This window comes from Lissotriton vulgaris, chromosome 4_1, assembly GCF_964263255.1.
Source record: "Lissotriton vulgaris chromosome 4_1, aLisVul1.2, whole genome shotgun sequence".
In the NCBI taxonomy this organism is placed as follows: Eukaryota; Metazoa; Chordata; class Amphibia; order Caudata; family Salamandridae; genus Lissotriton; species Lissotriton vulgaris.
In genome coordinates, this window is record NC_141691.1 from 115533925 (window position 1) to 115560420 (window position 26496).

General features: G+C 44.1%; 1 protein-coding gene across 9 annotated transcripts in view; it reads left to right on the forward strand.

Annotated features, from left to right (window-relative positions):
* The window catches only part of ST3GAL4 (ST3 beta-galactoside alpha-2,3-sialyltransferase 4), a 558945-nt gene that overhangs the window by 84969 nt on the left and 447480 nt on the right, over nucleotides 1-26496 (forward strand). For 6 of the 9 annotated variants that reach the window (XM_086918360.1, XM_086918364.1, XM_086918362.1 and 3 more), the window contains exon 2: nucleotides 11930-11998. The gene's annotated coding sequence lies outside the window, so the exon portion shown is untranslated. Of the gene's footprint in view, nucleotides 1-748; nucleotides 771-11929; nucleotides 11999-26496 lie in introns of those variants that run through there. The other 3 variants (XM_086918354.1, XM_086918358.1, XM_086918355.1) reach the window with 3 other exon arrangements.

Here is a 26496-nt window from a genome sequence, read left to right on the forward strand (position 1 = left end):
CTGTCTCTGTCAAGCAGGAATGTCTCAGGTCAGACTGTCTCTGCCCACTGAACGTTCAGATACCACGAGGAGGGCATGTGAGCCAATGATGAAATCAAGGCAGGCTTAGGCAGTTGAAAAACATTCAACTTGAGGTGTTAAACAAGTACATCTGATAAAAAAAAAAAAAAAAGGGAGAAACATTGGAAAAAAATCTTCAATCAAAAAAATAGAACTGCTGCTGGGTGGGGGGGGGGGGGTCTCTTTTCTCGTGAACTTGTACCTGGGTAGATCTGCTTGTTCCAGATGAAAAAATTATCTGATTGCACATGCAGCAAAATAGTGTTTGATTCAACAAGGCGGGGTTATTGTCTGCTTGTGCACTTTGAACCTGCGCCGGCACAGCATCTGATGCGGGAGCCCCTGTCCAGTTGTATAGCTCGCAGCATGAGCAATCTCTACCCATGCAAGGCTTTGCTCACGCATAGATCTGAGGCGTCTCCACAAGCCTGTGGTAATCATGCTATAAATATGATCGAAGAATTCCTTGCAAAGTTTACAGATGACAATCTTTGCAGAAAAATTCTTGCTACCTGGCCTCCTATCAAAGAATTTCCACACCAAGGATTCCTGAGGAGGCTGAGAGGGCTGAGCTGGAGCTGGTGAAGGTGACCCCAGCAGTTCATCAGAATCTGATGAAGACATATTTGTGATGGAAGGGAAACCGGAAAAAAGATCAAGACAGATATGCCTACACTCACCAAAATGCAATAGGAAAATAAATCAAAAAGGTAGTTGTTTTTTTTTTCTAAATAAAGACAACCATATGAACCAATCACAATTCTACCTTAGGGTGTGCTTCCTTTCCCGGACCTCTCACGAGAGGCTAGCGGGTGACTGCGAGACCGTAAAAAAAGTAATTGCTTTATTTCTTCTATAGAATAATACATCGTTTTTCTAACTTAATGTCTTATGTTCTACGTTTTTCAAAATTACATGAAAACACTGCAATTAACTTAATTCTAAGTGTACGACCTCCTGAGTGCATTGCAAGAGCTGAACAGAAAGTACAGCCCAGGAGATTGTACATCAAGCTCGCACAAGCATCTCACAAGAGCCATCACTTTAAAAAAGAAATATCTTTTTTTCACTATTCTAGATGAGCATTAAATAATAACTAAAAACATGATACATAACTGTATTAAATAGATTACAATAAAATGTACAACTCTACGGTCCCGCAGGTGTCTCATGAGGGTCTTGTGAAAGTAATGACACCTGAAAAATGCATTGCTGGTAACATGTCTTGATATGAGAGTTTTCAAGAACTGAGAAAATACACAATCCATAATGATATATTGAATATTTATCTGTTTAATACTCAGACATTTTAGAAACATTTTGCAATGTGAGAACCATATCCTGTTATGTTACGATGGAAAGAAAACATACGATGGAAAAAAATCTCTTTTTCAAAATAATGTCTGCACACAACATATATTATAAAGCCATTCTACCATCCATATACTCTCAAGGTTAAAGTAACATGATATTTAGGTGTAACAAAAATGTTTTCTTTTAAAAGAAAATTGTAGAAATTTACAAACAAAAGGTTAAAGTTATAGTTGGGTGAATTTCTCAGTGACACCAACTATAACTTGCACCCATGACATGCTCTATGATATCATTGATGACCTAATCCAATGAGCGTGCAAGTTTGTTTTATAGTTTACAAAGGGGCAGGTAAATACCATATTACTTTTCGGCCAGATTTTGTACATCCTATGTGTAGCTAACCCTTATAAGTGTTTACAAAATGTGTGTGCTTCTAATGCACCATAGCTGTCTAGAGGTATTGAACGCGTGATAAATGTTTGCATTCAAGAGTAACTTTGTGTCCTGGAGACAGTTGGCTTGTATTTATTATTTTCCACACAAACTTTTGGCTCTGCAGAAAAAGTTTCCAACAGGAAAGCGATTATACGTAGTAGATACAAACTTTAGTAAGCAGCCTTGAATTATTAGAGAGAAATGTGTCAACATGTGAATGTATACTTAATATGGAACCGTGTATACACCAGCTATGGTCTTATGTACGTGTGCTCATTTTTCTTCAGAAGAAGAGCCATCTTTAAAGTTTGTATCACACTAAGAAGGGTGCAGGTAGTATGATCATTAGCACCTTTAGATACTGTTTATTTTTAGCAAATACTGTATTTGACAGCTGCTGCATAGAATTTACACTGTTCTTAGTAGATTATTTTCTATAGTCTGTGGTGTATTTCTTATCAGAGTTTCAGTGTTTGCAAACAGTGTGGTTTGGACTTAACTCTCTCCATAGATTAAACACTGTTTACAGTGCTCAGTTCTGTAATGATATCAACTTCATTTTATAGTGTAGGTTCGGTGGTTGTCATGGGTTTGATATAGACAAAAGGTGCTCATAGTAGGGCATTTATTTTGGATTTGGCCTTCACTATTTTGGCTTTCTCTGAACAGTTGTATACAGATTGAATACCGTACACAATGGGGGTTTCATATGTATATCGTTGATTGCTAATGTGAGCTATGCTACGTGTTAAGCCATGGCCATGTATACAGCAATATGTGGGAAAATGAAGCTTTGATGACATCATCAGGATTGTCATTTGAGATGTCATCAATTATGCCATAGAACATGTCATATGGGAGGACATGTGCCTGGCTCGGGCGCAAGTTACAGTTAGTGTTGCTAACTATAACTGCTTAATGTGTGGTTTTCTCTTAGCTCAAAACATTAATGTTGTCACTGACAAATTCACCTAGCTTTAATGATACTTTAAACTTTGTTTTTTTCAGTAAATGTTTTTTTTATTTTAAGAAAACAGATTTTTGTTCTACCTAATTGTAATGTTACTTTGACCTTTGGATTTCTTTGCAAAACAGGTTTGTGTGTGTGTGTGTATATACATCTTAAAGTTTGCTAAAACACTTTTGAAGATTAAACATTTTTATTTTTTTATTGTTAATTACTTACATTGCAAACACTTATTTTTGAGGATTCTTTTGATGCTTTGCATCTCAACAGAACATACATTGTCGGGTCAATATGCTTGATGCTCATCTGTATAATTTTTCGTTGCTTCCCCTGGAAATCTATAGCAAAAGGCATAAGCACTATATAGCCTATAATTTGCGAACGGATGTATCAATGTGATTGTCTACAGATTCTTATATACAATAACATGGTAGACTGCATTGTGACACTCAACAAGTAAAATTCCATCTCTAATCTCTCCTCTAGCCAGATAACTTTAGTCCATAGTGGGAAAAGCTAATGAGTCAAGAGTACTCCCAGGATAACATGTGACAAAGTATGTAATTATGTATTCAGTATTACAGACCCCCTGGATGTTAGGGGAATGTTGTTCTATTTTTTTTCTATTTCTAAGAATTAACTCTAGAGCAGGAAGAGGACATTTCAGTAACCGTGTTCCATCTATACATCCTACACAATTAGGAAAAGCTACAATTTGATACCTTAGTTTTTGTACTTTTAATTCAGCATGGGTAGCAGGATATCTTATACGTACGTACATTTACCCTGGTTAGCATGACATCCAGGAATTGTCTAACTACCCCAGTAAGAGCATTTTGTGAGATACCTCTTATTATTGCAACAGAACTGTGATAACTCCCTAATGCTAGGAAATGTGAGAGCATGAGAGTGGTAGTCTTACTCGTCCAGTATATTGCAAAAAAAGAAAACTCTGATTAAATCTGGTGACTCTTTACGTAAAAATCCCCCATAGTCTTCCTTTACTGAACTATAGAGTTCCTAGTGCACTGCTCCTCGCCACCGTCAAATAGAGAAGCCACTGCGAATGGCCTTTCGGTTGCACTTTTATGAGTACCTCAAAGGTTACCTCCTGCTTCCGCTTGATGGTAAATTGTATGTGCAATTATGCTATTTTGTGTCTGTTTGTAGTATGCAGATCTTTAGTACACTGGAATACTGAATTGGAAATAACTTCAGGAAATCACAAAATAGATTTGCTATTATGAGATTTATGAAAATGCTTCACATTTTTGGGGATTCATTTTCTTATCTACTTTAATACATCGCTGACCCACAAACTGGTTTGCGACCAGTTATAGACTCTCTTATTTTTGCACATCCAGACCTAAATGGAGGCCCTAAATCCTGCTGAGTCTTTCCACTATACTCTGTAACTGAGCCAGCGTAAGCACAGCCAAAAATACAAGTAACCGTATCCTTACGACACTGCTGCTGCCCAATAACACAATGTTCAAAAACAATGGGAGAGGTAGGGAAGTGTAGGAACACTCTCTTGATCCCCAGTTATATATCAATAAACAAAAAAAGAGAGGTTCATGTCTCTCAAAAGCCACTTGGATGGAGCCACCAGATTCAAGAAACTCGCACCCTATTCGGGTTTGAAGGAAAGCCCTCACACACTGACCTAGTCAGTGTCATGCTTCATCATCGGGCCCCACCGAAGAGACCTAGTGCCTCTTCGGTGTGCTGCGACGCCAGAAGACTGCGGAGCTGGTATTGTGTAACGGGAGTGTTGTGAGGATAAATAAACTTAAACTTAAAAGTGTCTAAAGGGTATCTAAAAAAATTTTTATTAGTGATCCCTAGGACACAGATACAGAGGTACTATGTGTCTGAATTGTAAAAGCCAAGGTAATGGTTGGTTTAATTCAGATATAGTATTAAATTAGTATGTCAACATGTTTCAGCCTTAGTGTTGGTTTGATTTTACCTAGGCATTCGTCAGGACAATGATAAACCCCGGCGGTATGGGCTCTCTAATCACCCACCCTAACCTGGGGACGTGAAAGTGAAAAAATAAAAGTGTTTAAAGTGCATAAAAATCGGAAGAGCAAATGCTCATTCCCAAAAAATCACTCCTAATTTGGAGTGTCTCGGCACTTTAAAGCTTGGCGCTATCTGCACCATGGGTCTCAGGAGGGGGGATGGAGTGTCCCTGGCACATCGCCCTCAGCACTCTCAGCCCGCTTGTACACCTAGTACTGCCTCTACCGGACCGATGTCCGGTAGAGGCAGTACTAGGTGTACAAGCGGGCTGAGAGTGCTGAGGGCGATGTGCCAGGGACACTCCATCCCCCCTCCTGAGACCCATGGTGCAGATAGCGCCAAGCTTTAAAGTGCCGAGACACTCCAAATTAGGAGTGATTTTTTGGGAATGAGCATTTGCTCTTCCGATTTTTATGCACTTTAAACACTTTTATTTTTTCACTTTCACGTCCCCAGGTTAGGGTGGGTGATTAGAGAGCCCATACCGCCGGGGTTTATCATTGTCCTGACGAATGCCTAGGTAAAATCAAACCAACACTAAGGCTGAAACATGTTGACATACTAATTTAATACTATATCTGAATTAAACCAACCATTACCTTGGCTTTTACAATTCAGACACATAGTACCTCTGTATCTGTGTCCTAGGGATCACTAATAAAAATTTTTTTAGATACCCTTTAGACACTTTTAAGTTTAAGTTTATTTATCCTCACAACACTCCCGTTACACAATACCAGCTCCGCAGTCTTCTGGCGTCGCAGCACACCGAAGAGGCACTAGGTCTCTTCGGTGGGGCCCGATGATGAAGCATGACACTGACTAGGTCAGTGTGTGAGGGCTTTCCTTCAAACCCGAATAGGGTGCGAGTTTCTTGAATCTGGTGGCTCCATCCAAGTGGCTTTTGAGAGACATGAACCTCTCAATAACACAATGTACCAGTCCAACCAAACAGTATATAATATACACTCTATTCTGCCTGCCCTCCATTCCCTTTAGCAGGCACATAACTGAATCATCTACCTCAGTAACTACAACTAACAGCTGACTTGCCTTTAGACTACAATGTGCATGCACTCAACCCAATAATGTTGCACAATGTAAGACTAAATGCAACACTTGAAACTTGCACCCCTCTCACCGGGTGTCTGCCATCTTGGAATGGTAAAAAAAGAACATTGGTCGCCGCTTCATGCTGAATGTGCACATGCATTGTGACAGGCTGGCCAATAGCAGTAAAGGGCTGCCACCTCATGACATGCTAGTGTGTGATGACTCACACATATGTCCTCACAAGGTAGACATTGTGGATTTCTTTCCAATGTTGCTCAGCATAGGCAAGTTTTTGTTGTTTTTTTTTTAATGTCAATGTTGAACAGTATCAGCAACACAAACTTTCAAAGGCAATGCATTTGCAAATGCCAGACTGATGGCTTTGCCATTGCTGGTTTTATTGTATACGTGCAGTGGTTCACAGTGTTATTATTAAGCTGCAATTTAGTTACTCGGATGATATGTACCTGTACCAATAGGAAATGTATTGTTCTGTGATAAAAAATAATAATAAGTAATGTATGGCAAAAGAAGATAATGTGTGCTGTCAATTGTGTGGTGGTTACTTGAATGTGTGTCATTTGAAGGCCCACTGCCGGTGTTTTGAAGGGTCTTTTATAGGTCTCACCTACGCAGCGCGCATGCGCTGCTTAGGAGGGGACCTCTTGAAATAGATTTGCTTTTTCGCCCAAAAACGTGCACGCTTTGCATTGCTTTCATTTGTGCGACCCGTGCACGTTTGGCGTTTCCCTTGTGGGAGCGACCTTTGGCGACATCTGTTTGCAATTATCTTGCAAACCGATTGTGCCCCTGCTCGCTCCTGCAAGGGAAACGCTGTGTGGGTCTTTTTTTTTTTTGTTGCTAGTCCGTTTCTGCAGGCACACTACCCCCACTTCAAATAAACTTTAGTTTACCTAACGCCACACTTTACCGCAAATGTAATCACTGCCTCAGGTGCTCTAATATTTCTTTCAATCGGACTGGATAGAGTGGCCGGCTAGCCTATAAAGTATCTCACATTTTTATATGTGCATAACATACATACATTTGTCACACTGTTAAAACACTCAGTGACAACACAGAACTGAAAACTTTAGAAAGTAAATGAGCAGCTCAACCCCGCCCCTATATACATTGTGAGCAAATTAAATGACCAGTAACATAACTAATGACTTTGAAAATTACATCACTCTTTTCTCCATATCACCACTAACGGGAGTCCAAAACCCACAAATCTGCTGTGCTCAATTACATCACGCCTAAAGCTACCCTATAAGAGGCGTAACATTTGAAGTTAAGCAAGTATGTGCTGGTGATATCGGGTGACACATTCAATTACTGACAGAGAAATTGTGATTTAGAGAAAAAAAAAAGAATTGACATTTGAATTCCCAAAGATGCTGCAGTGAGTTGCGCAGTTTGTGAGGTTCGAACGAAGCAATGTTTTAGCGAGTGTGCAAGGGGTAAGTCGAATCTGTGCAAACCTGAACTGCCAAAAAAGTACAATTGTGGTTTTCAAATTGGCGGTACTCTCGAAGTAACATGAGCATTCATTTTGTGTTTTTCACTCCTTGATGTGCCACCGTAGTCTGAAAATATGCCCCATAGAGGTCAACTGATATCACAAATATGAAAAATCACACGTTGAGGTAAAGTTCATTAAAAAAAGATGACAAATACACTTCACAAATGAAGGGAGGATGACCAGAGAGTCACCCTGTCCCTCCGCTGCCGCCCCTTCCCCAATCTCAGCCCAGGTGAACGTCCCTCTGGACACCTGTGCTCTAGAGGGTGTAAAGAAGCTAGACTTAACAGACAGAATCGAAGCTGAAATCTGTTGTTGAAACTTTAATACCCCCTTCCGGTGAAAATGCGTGTTTTTCGGGATCATGGGCAAAAAGTACGAGGCGGGTATCTACCCCGGCCATAAATTAACCCACCTCCGGGCTGGGTAGACTGGGGCATCAATCACTCAGGTCAACACTTGGCAAACAGGCCATCTGCAGTCAGGGCAGAGTCGGGGTGGGAGTCAAGGCACGGCCATAAACAAGAATCCTGTGAGACTGTACAAGCCTCATGTGGTCCAGGGATGAGGAACGCAGTAACTGCAGGGGGCGAAACCACACTCACTAGAATAACTTCTGCAGCGAAAGCAGGCGTCGTGACACTCACGAGAGACAGCTGCAAACAATCCAAGAGGAAGTGTGGCCTAGCGGACAAGTCAAGCTGTTGACTGGCAGCCACAAAGAAACCCAGTCCTGCTTTCATCTTCCTCATTTGTAACTATCTGTGTGATTCTGTGCAAAGCAGGCTAGCTTCCTCAACTGACAAAAATTAGAAGCATTTACAGACCAGCATAAAAACGGGATTAAGAGATGTATAATAACTGGCTGTTTAGTTTAGATTGATGATGGGTGTTTCCATGCAAGTTCAAACGTAAAAGTGAAATTGGCATATATTCAAGCCACAGATGCCCCAATCCAAAACCCAGAAAACAGCCCGTGCAACGCGAAAGTTGCAATTTAGCTCCATGTGATGTGTACTTTTTTAATACATTTGATACTTATGTGTTAGTAGACCGGCCATTTTGGGAGTGCCTGGGGGGATACATACATTTCCCCTTGAAAAGATGACGTCTGGAGGAGCACATTACTCCCTGCCATCATAGAAACGACTGGAACAGAACAAGGCAGGATGTATCCACTGCCACACAGCCATCCGAGTAGTGTTCTGCCCAAAAAAGAACACTGCCGTTAGCCTTGTAGAGCAGGAAGGATTGTGTGTGATCCCCAAACCGAAACCTCACTAGGGTAAGGGTCATAATGCAAACAGGTGTGAACTTTCAGCAGGGCTAATGAATGTACACTCAAACAATAATGGAGCTCAGAGGGAATACGGAAAGGGTCGCCCTCCACTCACAGTCAATAATACACAATGAGACCCAATCCAAATAGCGAGCTATTATATCAGTGACTCAAGGGGGGTTAAACACATACTACTCCCCACTGCTCTCTTATCCACATTATAATGAGATAATGCACTGTGCTCTGCCCTGTTTAAAATAACTGTTCTCCAAGACAACACATCAGAACAAAAAATCTCTCAGAGTGACACCAATCGTAGTGGTTCACTACAGTCCACACCACTCATTGGACCTTACTCTAAATAGAGGAAAAATGTGCGAGAAGCAAGTGACCCCTCACGGAAACACCACCAAGCGGGGTAACTGGTATGCAATTTCCAGACAGGCCCCTGTCTCATCATCGGTGGTCACTCGCAACTCGGAGAAAAATAAGATGAAAGGAAAGAAGAAGTGTCCAAAACAAACAACATATATAGTGCTACAGTGAAGTGCAGAAAACTCTGCTAGTGACAAACACACACAAACATAATAATAGAGTGCCTAAAACCACACACAGTACACCTATCCCTTATCCACTTTTATTCGTAGGGTGGTGATTGCGTGCTCTTGATTATTAAAAAGGCTGGTAGCTAGTCATGCATACCATTACCTACAGTGCCGACATGTTTCACTGCTGTATTGCGTAGAGCAGTTTCATCAGGGCTGCACTCAAGTGCTGCCACTTCACTCTTTTGGACACTCAGTTCTGTAACGTGCCGAGAGCAGCAACGCTTTGCATACCAGCCACTCCGGTGTCAAAACAGGGGACCCTAGATACTTCTGACGTAAGTGTGTCCTTGCTTTGTGATAAAAATATTTGATCGTGACAGGCTCGGAAGACGCCTTTCCTCAGCCGTGAATGTACAGCCAATTGCATCAGAGATAATACAAGGTCCATGAAGGTGAGGGAGTGGAAAGTGTAAGCAGCCACAAAGGGACAACAACCACACCATCACCAGCTGTGAGGCTACAAGGGCCTGTAAAAGTCAGTGCAAGCCTTAGATGTTCCACTCCAAATCTCCTTATTTATTGCAAATTAACCACATAATTACACAACATCCTTACACTATACTAAATGCAACGTACACCCCACATAATACCACTCAAACCACATAATTACATGCCACATAATTACATAACACATTATTACATTATACTAAATCCAACACACACCACATATAATACCACGGAGTGCCTCATGATTACATATCAATTAAAAACAATCTACTCAATACAGCATCAATACAATCCACATAATATCACAAAGTGCCACGTATTAACACGCCACATAATTACACTACTCAATACAATATAAATACACTCCACACAACACTCAAAACCACGTAATTGCACTCTACTAAATGCAACATACACCCCACATAATACCACTCAATACCATAATAATATAAATACACTACACATAACACTCAAAACCACATAATTTAACCACATAATTACACTCTACTAAATGCAACAACACTCCACACTTACTAACACATAATTACATGCAACATAATTACACTCTACTCGAAGCAACATAAAATATACTACGCATAAAACAATTCAGTGCCACATAATTACATTTCACATAATTACACTCTCCTCAAAACAACACAAAATCACTCCGCATAATACAACTGTCACATAATTATATGCTCCATAATTATACTGTGCTCAATGCAACATACACTCCAGATAATACCACTCACTGCCACATAATTACTACCACATAATTACACTTTACTAAATGCAACATACACCCCACATAATACCACTCAATAACACATAATTACACAACTCAATACAACATTAATACAATCCACATAATATCACTCAGTGTCAGGTAATAACACACCACAAACGTATAACTACCCTCAATGCAATATACATACACTACACATAACACTCAGTACCACATAATTACACAGCACATAATAACACTATACTCTATGCAACATCAATACACTCCACATAATACCCCTAAGTGCCACATATAAAACTTTTTACTAGAACTTTTCTACATAAAACACATCAGCCACAATTCTCTACAGCATAGTCAAAATTTCAAAATAAACACATAAGGTCCCAAAAAGTGAGACCTATTGGCTATGCCAATGCTTGTTCTATTACTGTTGAATGACTTTTGTAACTGTGCACGTGACACTTTTCTGTAATACCTGCTATTGCTTAAAGACTACGATCCAATCACTCACTCAATCAAGCAAGCGTTTGCTAAGCGCGACCACTCACCCATAAGGGTCTCAAGGAGCTGGGCGCTGGAGGTTGGTGGGGGTGTAATTCACAAAGGTAACTTATAATTTTAAGTACATTTACACTTCTGAATTCCTTTTCTACTTTTCTTCGTTTTTCACACACTGCACTTTTGTAGTAACTTACCCTTGTAGTTAGTTACAGTTTTGTAGTAAGTCCAGCACCCCATATGGCCAAGCACTGGTACTGTAATACCCTCTAATGGACAATATAGGAAGGGGGGGGGGGGGGGGGGGTGTAACTAAAAAGTGCAAGTTACTACGAAGTGAGATTTTTGACTACGGACAAGTAGTGAACTCACTCAAAAGTGTAAGTTACTACAAAAGAGCAGTTTGTGAACAGGATTCTTTAGAGTTTTATAGTACTATAGAAGTGCTACAAAATACACTACAAACTGCAGTTTGTGAATCGGGCCCTACAAACCAGACTACCGAAGGGTGCCTTTTGGATTATTTATGATGCTGTAGTCCCGCTGTACCCGAGTCATGTTCTAATGCCATGCTCGAGGGTGCTAGGTGGTTTATGTAAATTAAACTTCAGATACAGTTTTTGCAGTTGCGCAAATCGATGTTTAAATGCCAGTAAAGGAGGGAGTTTATTGTGCAAAGAAACACATTTCTTGTGCATTTGTGTGTATTCTTGTTTGAGAACGTAGTGTGTACACGCAGAGAGCATGGAGTCAGATGGCACAGGAGACGGCGCGGTGCCCTCTCTATGGGGCCGCTTGTTTCAACTGCAGTCTGCTAGGGCCGAGATGTACTGTTATTCGTGCTGTAACCCACCACGGCTCACGATTTTGTAATGTCTCTTGTAGCACAGTCCTTTCACAGCACACTGGGCGGGGCACATTTGTTGGTTTCTCAATCGGCTACCTTCCAACCCTGTTCTCCTTTTGGCAGGTGCCGTTCCGGAGCCGAGCAGGACCGCAGAGCAGCTCCAGTGGGGGAGGACAATTACAAGTGGACCCGGTAAGTGTCCGTGGCAGGTGGCCACTTCCGGGTATGTTTGGAGGGTGGTGAATGGTGGGCTTTAAAGTGTCCAATCCGAGCAAGCTTTGCTCAGACTTCCATGGTAGAACAGATCCGATTGGCTGTTGGCAGACGAGCTAGATTCACCAAATTACTGGTAGAACTCCAGGTATGAGCAGAGATGCCCTGTCCTATCAGGGGCGGCCTTAGGCATGTGCAAGCTGTGCACCTGCACAGGGCCACCAAACCACAGGGGCCACCACGCCAAAATATATCCTTAATATAATAATCCTCTGAGGATGGATACATATTTGCGTGGCGTCCCCTGGCAGGGATTTGGTGGCCTTCAGCTCTGTTCCACTTCCAAACACCCTGACCCACCCCATTCACTGGCCTTCCCGCTCCGCCCCACCCGGACCCTCTCTTCCGGGGCCCCCTACCTACGCTCCCTGCCCAGGGCCGCCATGAGCCTAGAGCCGCCCCTGGTCCTATGAGCCTGCTGTCCAGTGACCAAGGCCCCTGAACGGCCACATTCCTGCAGTCTCATGACCCACAGATACAACAAAAATGTATTATTTTTATATTGATCCAATCAAAAAGTTTAACCCTTCCCTGAACCACTCTGGGGGACAAACCCTAAACACAAAAAAGGGACTAATTGTCTTGCACAATGTGCAGTGATGTTTCATCACATGAAGAGTGGTCACAACCCTATTTCTCATTTCCCTTGAATAGGAATGGATTACATTTACAGTCAAATGTGAAATATATATTTGCATCCGTTTAAATATATAATATTATAACTTCAAAAACTGAGGTTCCATGACCAGAGCGGATTCTTTCCAGAGCATAGCACAGGGACCGGTATAAGAAGACAGACACAGATAATGGACCGCCCACCCGATACCCACTCAAATAAAAGTATTGTTCGCAATTGGCATTCACAGTCTTATACTGAGACTATCTCTTCCTACTAGTAATGGATGCAGTGGGTGTGAGGTTAAGGTTTCGACTATGGACTGAATTGTTTTATACTAATCCCATTGCGGGAGTCCAGAACAGGCAAGTAATACTGAAATCTTTAAAAAATGGTTTAGGCCCTTGACCCGGGTGTCCCCTGTCCCAGATATCGTTTGGAATAGCCTTTGAGGCTCTGGCATGCATGATCAGACAGGGGAGGTCTTACAGAGACCTTACCATTACAGGCGCTACACATCATACAACATTATACGCTGATGACCTGCTAGGATACAGACAAAATGGGCAGGCAGCTATTGAGAGATTTGAAGAGGTATCAGGATTGAAGGTAAACTGGATTAAATCCATTGCACTCCCGGTACCCCAACCCTCCACTCAGGAAGTTCCCCCGGATTGGGGTGCCATGTTGATATTATACTCCGCCTCCATCAAAGTCTCCCACTGTTGCGGTCCGGCTCTACTTAAAGGGCAGATTGAGTGGGATCAGACGGGATCGCCTTGGCTCCATTGATGCTGGCAGCGTTGCATGCATACGTTAATATACGAGGACCGGCATAGAATGTGCTCCCAGGTGACCTCACAGGTTTTGTGTATTGTTGTTTTTTAATGTTTTTAACCTGTTGGTGAAAATGTTTGCATAGGGAATATTGTAAAAGACTGTTATGAGATGAACTCTTGACTCCCAGACTGAGCCAGAACCGTGACGAGTCTGGACTGTTGTCATTAAATGTTTGTGAAGTAAAAGAAACGTGATGCTGCATGCACACACTGTGCCACTGATGAATATTGAAAAATTAATAAGATATATTCAGAAATTTTTTTTTTGTACAGGGACCCTGTTGAGATAGATGAGGCACGTGGCATTGTATATCAAGGGTTTTGTCTGTCATTGCAAACCAGCAGCAGGTATTAGAGGCAATGCCTGAACCTACCTCATACAATGACACTTGCATTGATAACATTGACTCATGCCGGTCATGTCAAAAGTTTAGGATTACTTCCACAAGCTGTGCAATGTTCTCTCGTCGCATTCATTCATGGGCCTTGCGAAATGACTAACCATTGACGTACCAGGTCAAAGGTGTGTCTTTGTGATCTACTCCGAGAAAGCCCTGTTGGCCATGAAGATATCTTTCCAAGCAGAAGTTGCAGTGTTTTGTGACTGTGTTCAGATGGGGTCTACGCTATGTAAACAATGCATTGGATATTATCACGACCAGAAATGTGCCAAGAAGCTTTAAAAGTAACTTTACTTATGGTAACGTTGTGTGTATTTTTTCAGCTCCTGAGACTTAGTTCAGCTTTGAAGTGGTACAAAGTGGGCACATTTTGAAAGAAAGGGGAGACCTGTTTCTTTTCTACATTAAAAAAGCATTGGCTAAGCCAATCGGTCTTGGCAATGCAAGCGCTATTGGCTTTGTCAATGTGTTTCAACATTGCATGGCCAGATGTTAAGTGTTGCCCAGGCAGATGCAGCACCCAAGCGCCTGCAGCGGATGCGCCGTTACTCCTTTGTGTAACCAGGGGCATATATGATCAAGGCATCCCAAATTATACTTACCATTTGATAGAGAGCAAAGCACAATACGAAATGTGTCAATTCCTTTAACGTGTGCTGCCCAAATTACCTATTAAATTCATGAAACTTGTTTTATTTACCTCTCTAGAACAGAAGGAACTGTCTACCTTATTGTAATTCCTACTTATGACTTGCATGTTACACTCATGCCTGCTACAGGCACTCAAACCACTGAGCTATCCGACTGGCTGGCTTTTACTGTTCATTTGCTTTTAACCTGTAATTCTGCACCCATAACAAACCATGTGCTTGCTTATTACTGTGCGCTGGATTTGAAACCACAAAACGCCTACTATACAGATGCGCTCCAGCGCCTAAGAGCGCAGCTGTTGGCATGTGGCGCTTTACAATGACCATCCAGTGAATGGAAACAAGCCCTTCCTGCAGCCTGAAGTACTAGCAACCGGCGAGCCTGTTACGACGTGTTACTGTTTTTGTGTGACTATCTCATAAACATAGGTTTTATGTGCCAACTTTTAATTTATAGCTCATTCCGACTGCACCCTTGCACTTCTCACTAACCCTTGGAGTTGCCCTGCCGCTTTACTGGCCATAAGTTGCGTTCGGTTTTATGGCACGGTTAAGATGTAACCAGGAGACTCCAAGGTCGTCTCGTTGTTATAGTGCCCACACCGTCATACGCTCCCGCCCGCTAGTACAATACACAATTACAATTCCCACCCAAAAGAAACTCAGGAGACATATTTGTGGGAAAGAACTGCTGCAGGTTTATTTCATACAACACAGGTATGACGTTTATGGTGGGTCATCTTACGGGCGAACCAAAGCAGGCAGCCCCTCGCTGTCCCGCATGCCTAAGGAGCCATCTTGCACGGCGAGTCGATGCTCTGACGGTGCAGCACATTACCATCTTCGTTATACTCCCGCCCCCCCTGTCAGGGCGGAGTGGTGTGGCACACCCCCGATCGGTTCAGGCCCCCCGACTAACTGGGCACCGTCGCGGTTTCGCTGGTGCCGGTACGGCGGCTGCGGGGGCCTGCGAGCCTGCCACTGAAGGCCCAGAACCTTGGGATAGTGCAGTAGGAGCCCCTTGCTGAGCCCACACTTGCCGCACCGGATCAGAGATTGCAGGAGCGGGGGGAGCGACATACCCTGCTGTACGGCCGCCACATCATCCAAACGTTTTTGAAAGAGTGCCATTAGCCCCAACATTTCGTCCATGGCCTTACCCATTTGGGCCAAGTCTGTTAGGCCAGATGCCGTCTCGTGCACCGCGGCAGGTGTCAGTCGATTCGGTGGGCCGCGCCGCAGGGGGCGGTGGTGTCGGTCCGGGTTCCTTACGCGATGCCTCAGCCGGGAACTCTTTGCACGTGTGCTTTCGCTTCCGAGTGGACCTTCGCGTTGCTCCACCTGAGGGACCCGCCGTGTTCTCAGGAGTGGGGGCACTTGTTAAGGCGGCGTCCTCTTGCCTACGTGCCTCAATGAAGCCCTGAGCCCACGCTGGCCCTTTTGCCTGTGCCAAGGCCAAAAATTCAGCCCACAGCCCTTCTTGCGGTAACGCGGCGCCGCGAGTATCCATAACGGTGGCTTCTACCCTTGCGGGTTCCTACGGGTGAGAAAATACGTGAGGTTGCGCTACTCATTGCCGAGCCTACTGGTAACCCAAAGTTGCCGGGCCACGCTCTTACATACATACCACAGTATTTACAACTAATACCCTTCCACGAAACACGCATCCTTGTATTTACTTGATGATATACTTGCTAATTGCCCGTATCGAGACCGCCAGTCCTTCCTAATCACCGGGCGCGACCTGAAAGACAACACTCAATTACTCATGTTTACATGGCAGCAGCAGCAGCTCACACATGTTCACACCCAGCCGTACACAAGCCATCGGGATCGGATCCAAACCGAGAAGGATGCAGGCACTACCTACCCCCCCTCCCCCCCACCCCCAAGTCATGTACGCCCTAGGCCAATGGCAACCCACAGCTCTGTATGTAATCAAACCATCTCTCCTAAACTCTGGAGAACGGCACTACCAGCAAGTACACTTTGACCCTCAGTTCGGTCAGAACAGTATTTTTTTTATTTTTTATTATAGCTCATGGTGCCCTGCTGCGATCCATGCACCAACAACCGACGGTACAATCGCCCGTAGCAGTGTCTGTATATTTCTGTTGCTGTTTTTAAAATTATCATTCCCTTGCCTACCCTACCTCAGTACTCCCACTCTGTTTGTGCTTCCGGCATTCGCAGGGCTAGGTTTATTGGCTTCCCATTTCTCGTCGCGGCAGGCGGGCTTGGAAACTTGGTCTGCTGAGACGTTTATTGCTGAACGTAACGGGGAATCTATGTCGAGCCTCCTGGACAATAAGAGTGCAAATAACTGTTGCTCTGAGCGCGTTAATGGGAAGAACAATTCTGTGTCCTTTCGAGTGTTTGTTTGAATAAAGGACGTTGACACAGCTAGTGGGGCATTGTGCCCGTAACATCATGCAAGGCCTCGGGTCTGCAGTGCTCTTCAACCCACCAAACAGCGTCCGTCTTATGCTGTGCCTGAAAATCCCGACTCCGCCGAGTCAGCCCTAAAATTGGCGCCAAGGCGGGACACCGGCAACCCTTTTTATTTTGGGGAACCCAGTACAAACGGAGTGATGGGAGGGGGGGGGTGCCGGGGGGCGCTCGAGGTGTGATGATTGCCTGCGATGCAGCTATCGGCCGTGCTGCCCTGCCGCTATTCGAAATGAGACAACGGTGGATGTTGGTCTTGGTAGGGGACGGGGGTGCGAGTTTCTGAGTGGGACGTGGGGCCGGAGCGGTAACAGACTTTCCTACCATCGCCAAAAAGCGGGCACAAGTGTATATATATACCGGGGCGCCGGCCGTAATCATTGAGCGGGCGCTGGGCGCTGGTGAGACCCGTTAGGAACTCGCTTGCAGTCACACATGTCAATCCCCGCACCGGCTGGACAATGGAAATCACCCTACGATGGCAACAAGGATATGCATTTCCTACATTCTTCGTGTCCCGTGCGGCACTTTGAGCCCCCCTGCCCCACTCCCTCGAGCCCATGCTCTGGTTACCACATAGCCCACCTGAAGGGGTGAAGGGGTTGGATGCGATGTTCACAAGCACACACTCCCCCACAACAGCCTGCACAAACTGCGACACGCACCTTTTCCCGCGGAAAGCATGGAGGGACTGGACTAGATTGCTCGCAGGCCCACACTCCCTCACAACAGCCTCAACAAACTGCGACACTCACCTATCCCGCGGAACGGATGGAGGGATTGGACTCGATTAATCACCGGCACACACTCCCCCGCATCGGCAATAACAAAACGCGACATATGCACTTTTTCCCGCGACAAGTTCCTGCATCCCAAACACGCCCGCGCTACGAAGGAATCTCCCTGGCCCACGTGGCACTGCAGGCTCGCTCTCCCCACCCCAGTAGCTATCTGCCCGCGCTCATAGCGCAGCCACCACTAACCCCCCCCCCCCGTGGCAATCACCACTGGAGCCCCTGCAACCTGGTCATGCCCAGGGATGGGCCGGGGGGGAGGCGTGACGGTAGCACATACCTCGCTAAAGACGACGATGAACGACACACGACGACACCGGAACAGCGCAGAGACGCGGGTAAAACCTGGAAGGAGAGAGGCCGAGCTACGGCCGCCGAGGTATAAGTAGCGGGGTCGCCCCTCCCACAGGTAAGCCCTCCCCCTGGGAGGTGGACAAGGGGAGGGGCGCCCCATAGGTTGGCTCCGCTAGCCGGGTGGGACTAAAGCGCTGCCCCGCCCTTGTTCCCCTGTGGGTCACGCGGTCAGCAGCAAAAACATCAGTAAAAGAAACAGTACACGGAGCTAGATTGCAAACACTGTTTGCTGGCACATTGCTGCACTGCTTTAGTTAATGTAGGAAAAACAAATGCTTTTGCAGCCTGTGGCCTCTCGTCCCTTTCTTTATTAGATCAACAAATATATGAGCAGACCACAACCAAAATATAAACAAAGAGTACTAGGAAAAAATAGATCTCCACAAACTGACTGCCCATCACTTTTCAAAACATATTACTAGCGTTCTTTTTTGAACTACAAGTAAATGAAATTGTACTAAATTGAACATTATTTGTTATAATTTCAATTATTCTGTTAATACTATTTCTCTTATTTTTACTAAATTAAACACGATACATCACAAATACTTTGCAAATATATGTTTAAAAAGCCCTGTTCATGACATCAGAACTCGCTTGTTATTTTATTACAAATAACGAGTTCTGATATGAGCGAGCACTTCCTGGAAGGAAAGTCGCCCACACACGGTGTGCAGTCTTCGCTCTGTCCAGGTGCGTTATGTTGTCTACTTCTGCACTTAGCAAAATAATACACAGCCTTTATAAACACTGCAACAATATTCCTAGCCTTAAGGAGGTCACTGACAACTTAAAAATTATAAAGCTCGCTGGGGTATTGGCATTATACAGAATAAAATAGCCCCGTCAAAGACTTGTCTTCGAGAGGAGTTGGCCTAATGGCTAAGGCGGTCAACCTCAAATTAGGGGACCCGGGTTTCAGTCTCGGCAAGAACGTGCAACATCCTGTGGTTCTGGGCAAATCACTTAATTCACCCAGTGCCTAACAAAAATGAATGTGTCCTCATGTAACGCAACTAGTGCTTGTGTAAAGCGCTCTGATACCCGGTGCCCTCTGGTCAAGTTCGCAATATATAAAACTCTATAAAAACAAGCATTTGCAATGCAATAGGTCTCGCGTTTGTGAGAGTTTAAGCTATTGGCATTGTAAATAACAATGCTTTTTATTTGGTTTAAAAATCAACAAGTAAATAAAAGGCATTGTCATTTACAATGATAATAGCTCAAACTCTAGCAAAATGCGAGACCTATTGCATTGCAAATGCTTGTTTAGGAAAATCAATGAACTATGCAGCATGTTGAAGAGTACTACTGTGCGCCGGTGCTTGAAATGGAGAAATAGCAGTGCAGACACTCTGTACCAGAGTACCTGCTTGTTTGCTGAGAAGTGCTAGTACTCTCCAATTAAAAGTATGACTTTTTTCTTGAAGTGCAGGTACTCTCCATAACAAAATTAAAAAGAGCCAGTACTCACTACGGGACCATTGAAAGCACTGATGTGCACATAAAGGATGGTGTACTTGCTAGAAACTGACAGAAGACTGGGAAAGGAGATATTATTTTGTCCATTCCGTCTGCGCCCTCCCAGGTGGAGGCGTGTCACTGTGAATTTGCGAGGTTGAAACCGGTCAGCTACATACTCCACCCAAGTGTTATGTTGATTCAGGAACGTAGGTGTTACCTTGAAAGCGCTTGATATATTTGTTCTAAAACAAGATGGGAACCCAGTGACCATATTGATATAATCATTTCATTAGTCTTTTCACACAGCGTGAAGGCAGAGACAACACTCGACAGCAATGTAAGCAATCAAATTAGGCGTCGTGAACTGCCCACTTCTCACCCTGACTCGTCCGACTGTGTGCTCGGTCTGTTTCAATTAGTTTCGGAAGGGCTCAAATTCTGGCATTTCTTTGTTTGTTTTTGGAATCGGTATGTGCGTAAGCGCCCTCCAGTATTTGGCAAGGGGGCTCTGCGGGAGATCAGGGGATGATGACACAAAGCAATACATCCTAATTTGAATGCCTTGTTTCTGCTCACATGTAGAGCTTATTTGGGGAAATGCCACGGGTGTAACGGAGCACTAGAACCATGCCATTTAGACAGAAAGCAGAATGCAGAACCGCGAATATCGGACTGTTACATGCACTGTAGTTGGACTGAATTACGTTTGACCGAAAAACAATTTCATTGTAGTATGAAATATTTCTGTCAATAGTGCTGGAAAGGTACGGATGTCACAGAAAGCGACGAATGGTCGGTTGTACCTGCTCCTATTCACTGCCTGATTTTCGAGTAAACCTCCACTACCACACTGGATATTCTGTCTTAAAGCAACATTAGTGAAGAGCTTCCCCTGAGGACAGACCACGGGGGTTCGATGCAATGTAGGCCGCCGGAGGGGTCTGCAAGCTTTCTCTGTTGCCTCCTTACAGCTAGCTTCATCCTTCATATAAATCATTACCCTCCGGCCAGATAAGAATAACATTTTCTTTCACTAAGGGTGTAAAATCTCAATCCCCAATTTAAAATCTTCAAACTAACGTTTCAGGCGGCTTAGATTTAATGCATGGTGCAAGTTAAAATTGTGTTAATTTTAAAAACATCACTATCATAACAGCCAAATCAGTTAATACTTTTTCATTAAAAAATGTGTTTTGGAACCATATGGCGCCCACATTTAGGTGATGAAAGGTTTTTGGTGCCATACGCTTGCATTGAAAGAAAAAAACAAGCATTGGCCGCGCAACCCGGCCGGGAGAAGAAAACGAGGCGCGCGCGTGGTGAGGGAGGGCCTTCACATGCGCAATAAAAGAAGCAAAATGGCAGCTGTGCACGTCAAGCGCGCTTGTGTGCGTGATAGTAAGCTGGTCGCCAGGAAAGTAGCACTTTTCAAATCAGCTACTAAATGTCTTGGCCAGGCCAGCGCATGCGCTGGATCAAGCTGAGACCTAAAAAAAAATCACCTTTGAGTTCTATGCCGGTGTAATGCATTCAATTGGCTGCTTTGGGCCTTTTAGGGCTGATATCGCTCTAGGCCGTCCTGAAAACCCTTTCCTTTAAATGCAAAGATCCATTTGACTTATACCAGAGAATCTTGCTAGATGCATGGGAGGTTTTTTTAAGACTGTTAGGTTTCACTTTTTAATCGAGGAGTATTTATTGTTTCAAGTTACATCCATGCAAACTCTGGGATGTCGATATTTATTTGAAATCCGATTTTCGGTGCACAAAATAGGTGTGAGAGTGTGCAAGCGTGTGTATCTGTGCATAAAAGTACAAACTCTGTTTTATGCATGTCCGATGAGGAATATCTATGTATACGTATTACAGTAATCTTTTAAACGTGCTTGACATCAGCTGCCATGTATATATAATATGTCAATACAGCGGAGCATTACATTTAATCCTCCCTTGACCGCATATCTCATTTCAGATGTAACTATCCAAAGCCTCAGTCGGGCGTTCTTGGGTACCCCTCCCCTAACATGGAAGATTGGGTGATGCATATGTTTCCCCTGTAAGTGTTCCATTTTCCAGAGATCAGCGCCCATGTGTTAGGACACGCTTAGCCTTCATAAATGACCTTCTCAGACACCATGCACCAATTCATGTCTTTCTTCCATTCTGCTAGCGTTGGTGGTATAGATACCAGCACATCTGCAGGCCACATTCCGTTTAGCGATCATTGTCCCCTAAGTTGCCCAGATCTGTTCCTTACGGCTGAGGTTCGTAGCATCCAATGTATTAAGGAGGCACCTTTTAGGTAAAGGTTGTAAGTCTACCCGCACACCTCTCGTATGCACTGTATTGTAGCCTCCCAATAAGTTCTTATCTCTGGGAAGTCCCATAGTATGTGTGTAGAAAGATCCTTCTTGACCACACCTCCTGCCGCACCCAGAGTCTAGTGCTCTTCCCACTTTCACTAAGGTATTACAGGACAGGTAGGCTCTATGAAATATTCTGAGTTGAACTAGTTTGAGTTTAGAAGATATAGCTGACTCCTATGGAGAAGCCATGGCTTCTAGCCAGCCCTCCTCTTCCAGTATTCCCAAGTCAGTATGCCAGCGTTCTCAAAGTCGTTGAAGAGGGTAAGGGGAATTATTTATCAATTTTTAGTAAGTTAGGGAGATCGCTTTACGGTGTATGGAGTCAGTTAATAGTCTGTCTTCCGGGGGGGTTGAATCTGGGAGGTCGCTACCTCATGGTATAACAGTCAGTAGGGCGTGTCTAATTTGGAGACCGTGGATTATTTCTGTGGTTGGTAGGCCTGTCATTTTATCATTGTATGTCTCAGAGTGGGATGACCTCTCCCCTTGCACATAGGTCTCCCACTTTTGAAATTCCTATATGAACCCATCTGTCAAAGCCTGGGCACTTAAGTAACAGTCCGAGTGTTTCTGAGTCCCTAAGTGTTGTCGCTTGACTTATTTTGGTGTGCCATCCCAAATTCCTTTGTACCTGCTGTCAGAGTGTCTGTGTGGTTTGTGGGTGCAGTCAAATTGAGATGTTTGGGGTTGGTATACAGTGCTTGGGTGTACCCTCCCTGACTCAAGACGTATCTGTCCATACAGGATCATCTTGCGGGCAGTGCACCCTCTGGTTAATAACTGCCAGTTGCGCTGCCCAGTAATAAACCTGTATGTTAGGTAACACAGTTCCGCCATCATACCACCCTCTCACCAACTTTTGTGCGGCTATTTGCGGAAGTTTCCCATCCCAAAGCAGGGTTCTAACTTTATTTTCTATTGCTTTGAAATAAGACCATTGCACTTGGTATAGCATGTTGTGCAGCACATAGAGAAATCTCGAGAGCGCCATCATTTTAAAGAGAGCCACTCTACTTAGCAAGGAGAGTGGTAGCGATCTCCAGTGTTTCATGTCTCTTTGAAGTCGTTGCAAGGGGGCTAGAAGGTTATTTGTGTGGAAGAGGTCGGGTTCTGTAGTCACATATATACCTAGGTCTCGAAGGAGGTTATTGATGCTGTTCTTGCCTCCACTTATAAGAAGGTAAAAAATGTTTTAATTTAGTTGGGAGTTTTTGGGCTGTTTTGAAGGTCACTGTTCCACTGTGACGGTCTGCGGCTTGTACACGCATGGTATGACTGGGGCTTGGAACACCTATAAGCAGGCTTGGCGCAGAGCTGGAAACAAGCGACCGCTCCTGAGGTGGGCTGTTAAATAATGAAAAAAGACCGGACTTAAATGGATATTAAATGGAAGAGGAGCAGATGGCTAGTGGTAGTTGGTCTCAGGAAGAGGCATGACGCAAGCATGCCATGCACAAATGGGGAGAAAGAATAGGAGAGAGACGATGGAGCCTGCAAATGGGAAGCCTATGGGCAGGTTTAAGCCCACAAAGTATACACAACCTGTCTCTTTCAAGACCGCGCAAGTGCTGTCTAGCCAAGACCTAAAAAGGCCATTATCGAGGAATAAAACATATTTTGCGCTTGTTTAAGTGATGGTGCTAACTCTCTGATAAGTGACAGAGATGATTTCCATTACCAGTTTTATTTATTTGCCCTGAACTGCAGCCTTTACAAATGCTAACCCATGTAACACCCCTAAAAGTTGTTTTAAGGGAGCAGAGAGTGCAGACCACCGGTGCATGGAGCCCAGAGGTACCAGGGCACATCTCAGGACATTCTTAAGAAGCCCCCATACATGAATCATTGCTGGGGCCTGGACCCACAGGTCAGCATAACGTGGCTCCTGTGGCTTTTAGCAGCAGTGCTGCCTTGAACGATGGAATCCAAAGCATCCATTTTTCTTCACGTGTTCCTCAGTGCAGAAAGCAGGCACGTGTCACTGTACAAACAACCAGGGGCTTTCTGTGTAAAATAACCTATGGACCTAGAGGTATTTTTAGGTGGTTCCCACTGCTGGCGTTGTCGGCCGATTCAATCCCTCTTTCTCTGAAATAGTTCCTATGTTAACCATTTTGCAATGCACAGCTCTCCAATGACCCATCTCGATTTGCACAGCGCTATCTATCGTTTTGCCATTTATTTCTCCTGAGCCAGGCCTCTCATTTATGCAGACTGGATGATACTCAGTTGCAGCATGCCTGATATGAATAGGTTGGCCGGTGTTTTTTCCCCTTTGCATTCTGGTATTTGTGGTGCAGCATTTATAATAAAAAACAAACTCCAGTTACAAGAATCCAATTAAAACAAGCATTTGCAAATTCACTGAGTCTCGCGTATGTAAGGTATTGCCTTTGTCAATGTTTTTAGCATGTTACGCAGCAGCACGGCTGAAAGTTTATTTAAAGCACTTTGATGTTGGCCGCAAATATAGTGCTTTTTAAAAATTACTGACAGAGGCAGGAGGCATCTCAGAGAGGAGTGTGGGTGTGCATACAACACAGAGGACGTAGATGCCTCCAATCCTGCCCCAAGCCAGCAATGTTTTATTTCACTGGGCTTGAGAAACTCAATCTGGCTACAGAAATGTCAAACGAGCATCCATTGGTGCACCTAGACAAGAACTTCGGAATGTGGCTAACAGGTCAACCAATGGAGGCAGGGCTAACACTTCAAGCAGTGGGGTGGACCTACCCTTGGAGCCAATACAAGAATATACAGAGATAAATTGTGCATTTTTAATATATTGGTCAAACCCGATAACAAAGATGGTGTAGTGGATTTGACAATGTCTGTCGGCTACTGACAGGGGATCTTTAACAAGCATTTACAATGCAATGGTCTCGGCAATATTATAGGAAGAGCTATTGGTATTGCTCATTATTTTTTTATCTTGCTTGTATCCCTAAATAAATGGCATTGTCATTTCTATGGGCATTAGCTTTTTTTTGCATATGCGATACCTATTGCATTAACAGAGAGAGAGTGAGGTAGTGAGATAGAGAGACAGTGAGGTTTTGAAATAATAGAGAGTGAGGTATTGAAATAGAGAGAGAGTGAGGTAGAAAGAGAGTGAGGTAGTGAGATAGAGAGAGTGAGGTAGTGAAAGAGTGAGGTAGTGAGGGAGAGGGATGTTGTGAGGTAGTGAGATATAAGCATAGAGTGATGTTGTGATGTAGTGAGATAGAGAGAGGTAGTGAAAGAGAGAGTGAAAGTGAGTTAGTGAAATAGAAAGTGAGGTAGTGAGAGAGATTGAGGTAGTGAGTTAGAGAGAGAGGGAAGTTGTGAGCTTGTGAGCTAGAGAGTGAGGTAGTGAGAGAGTGAGGTAGTGATGTTTTGAGAGAGAGAAGTTGTGAGATAGTGAGATAGATAGAGTGGAGTAGTGAGCTAGAGAGAGTTATGTAGTGAGAGAGAGAGTGAGGTATATAGAGAGTGAGGTAGTGAGAGACAGAGAGTGAGGTAGTGAAAGAGTGAGGTAGTGAGGGAGACACAATAAGACAGTCTACTGTTCCTCCTGCATTATCCGAGGATAAGGTTTTGGTGACTAAGAAACCTTTCATACACAATTTTAAATAAAGTGGGGTTACATCAAATAAATACCACTGGTTTAAAAAAAAAGTATATAGATTTTTTGCGCAAACTTAAAAAAGATTAAATAAACTAAGGTTTACATAATTGACCTGCCAATTAAAAAAGTAGTACAATGCTTCTATTCCGACACTTTCCCAGGATTGCGAAGTGGAGCAACAGTGGGTATTACAGGAAAAGAGCTACCAGATTACATGCTTTTTCAGTAAAAGCTGAGATATGATATCCTAGTAAGCGTGTGTCCTCAATCTCTGGGGCTTAATACCTTTACTTCAGCTAGTCCACAGCAGTCCACATGCTGTTTGCATGCCATGCGGACCGATTGGTAACAACTGCAGTTAGCACAAATGGCTGATGCATTAAAAGAGTGCATTTGGCAGGTGGGCTGACAGAGACTAAGATGCCTGCTTTGCGACAGAGCTCCAACTCATAGTCCCATATCCCTGCCCGCCCTGGTGATCCAGGTGCATGGAGACCTGTGAGGGAAGAAGCCCTGAACCACAAATCCACCTTCCAAGAATGGAAAGAAAGGTACTGAGGTAACTGAGGCGCCGTCCTACAGCCCTACACCAGACCACTATCATTTCAATAGCTGTGTCACCAGGGGTGGCAGCCACGGACATTAAACAATCCATCTGCGCAAATGTGAATTTACATTTAATTCTGGATGAGCCCACCGCACTTTTAAAAAAGGTAGAGGGTTGTTTCTGTCACTGCATCTGCGAGTAGCCCCCCCACCCGTCCGACATGTATTTTGCTGTTTCTGTAGGCTTACTAAAACAGCTCGTCAGCCCCCGGCTATGGCGGGTCGGTGGGCCGCTTCCTCGCTCGAGACACGGGGGGGCTGGGGGGGGGGGG